The following is a 2,415-nucleotide window of genomic DNA, read 5'->3' on the forward strand; positions in this document are numbered from 1 at the left end:
CGACATTTTAGACAAAGTCTCCTAATTTTAGGGACTGATGTCATTTTTAACGTGTCTCCTATTTTTAGGGACCGACGTTAACCATCTTAAAAAATTTACGAATAAGCTCAAAATATAATAGCATTTGAATCAAATGAAAAACACACAAGTAAGGGTAACCTTTCTCTGAAAGGATGTTTTAAAGGTGGTGTCTACCTTCTCTTAATCATAACTAACCCAGTACCTGAATCTTTGGGACTAATGTCTAATTTTGGATTTCTAGTTCCCTCAAATTACTAGATGGCGACTCCAATAAAATCTTTATTTCCCCTAATCAAGAAAAAAAACTATTTATTATTTTTGTTAAAACAAACAAAAAGAGTGGAGCCGTCGCTTGACGTCATGTAGCGACACAAACTATCAGCAAGCGTAGCAGAGGGAAAGGAAGCAACTTTTGCTACCACATCATTGTCACTGATATCACTATCAAACAATGAGTGAAAATAAATGAAATTACATATAGAATTTTTATTAATATTTTTTCCTCATAAAAATAATTTCATCTCTACTTTTGTCATAAGAGACCAATAGAAAATACCCGTCGGTGTATACCGACCATATCACCGACAAAACATGTCTGTCAGTATATATTGATTGTACCATTGACAAATTATGTAATTTTTTAGAAAGTTGGAACGGTGTAACGTTGTGGATTTTTTTTCAAACAATTTTACCTACTGAATGATCGAGAGATTCAAACTGGGATCTCCGTACAGTAAAGTGGCGCATTCACCAGCAGAATCACTAATGGGTATACTGATGGAAAATGTTCGTCGGTGATTCCATTGGTAAAAGCCACTATATACCCACTCTTCCAACACTCTCTTCCTCCATTTCTCCTTCTTCTTCCCCTTCTTCCCCATCCCACCTCTCCCCTTCCAAACTTCAGCCAACCACCCATCCCAACTCTCCCTCTCTTCTCAACATAAGCACTCAAGTTTCTTATACTTTTGTACATGGTCACAACATACGCTTTTGTGGATTTTATTATTTTTTGTAACTAAATCTATCCTTTTAGTTTTAACATTTAAATGTGAATTTTATTGTTTTTTTAGTATATGTATTTTGTTAACATATGTACTTGTTTAATTGTTATTTGTCAAAAAAAACTTGTACTATGAATGTATAATTTTGTAGTTGTTATAGTTTGTTTTAGATTTTGTCAAATTATATTTGTTTGTAAATTGTTGAAACTTTATTTTAATTTCACCAAATTAGATGTGTTGTGATGAAATAAATAATAGCTTGTTTAACAGGTCTGTTTTATTTTTTATCAATTCTATTGCGAAGTTGTGATTTTTGTAAATTTATATATGTATAAATTTGTATGGCATTGATAGTTGATAATTGACAATGAATATGTCGGGGCAAACCAATATTTTTGTTATGTTTATTTTTGTAACATGGTTAATTAATACATATTGTCGTCATAATTTTATAAAGATTCGATAGAAGTTATAGATGGTCTTTCATGGATGTATCGAGACTCACCCTAAGGATTGCGAGGGATGGATTATTGTAATAGGGTTCAGGGTTTCATTAATTTCACAATATTTATCCTGAGGAATTTTACTAATTACGGTATTAGGTGTCCATTTAGGAAGTGTACAAATAAAAAGTTTATACATTAAGATGTTATAACGATGATCTTTTAACCAAAAGGTTCATAAAGGATTACTTATGTTGGTATGCACACAAAGAACTATTTGTTCCTAATGAGAGCATGATAGAAAAGGTGGTTGGGTCAACTTCTAGTACTAGCAACATGCATGAAGTTGGAAATGACAACAACAATCCTTACAAGAATATGGTTATAGATGCAATGAGAATGAGTGAAGGTAATGTCAGTGAATGTCCAATCGTAGAAGAAAAACCTAATGCAGATGCAACAAGGTTTTTTGATTTATTGAAAGATTTCGATGAACCATTATGGGATGACTGCACGAACCATAGTAAATTATTGATCGTAGCACAGATGTTCACCATCAATTTAGATCACAGGTTGAGTGAGGCCGATTATGATAAGATTATAAAATGGGTGAGAAATATTTTATTTGAAGGGAACAGGCTGGAAGAGAACTTCTATATTGCCTAGTCCATGATGAAACCCCTCGTTTTTGGATACAAGAAATTTGACATGTGCCCTAACTTTCACATGTTATACTACCTTAAAAATGCTAAGCTGACTAAGTGCATGACATGTGGGCATTCTCATTACAAACCCAGAATCGGCAGAGAAAAGACTCGTGGCTGATTGATACTTAAAAGTGTATTTTTATCAAGGTTTTATATCATCATTTTGCACTTGAAGTATCAATAACTCCTTAACTAAAGCATGTTTTATAATAATATATCTAATAATATAAGATACCTTAA

The sequence above is a fragment of the Populus euphratica genome, unplaced genomic scaffold, assembly GCF_000495115.2.
Source record: "Populus euphratica unplaced genomic scaffold, PopEup_1.0 scaffold335.1, whole genome shotgun sequence".
Classification (NCBI taxonomy): domain Eukaryota; kingdom Viridiplantae; phylum Streptophyta; class Magnoliopsida; order Malpighiales; family Salicaceae; genus Populus; species Populus euphratica.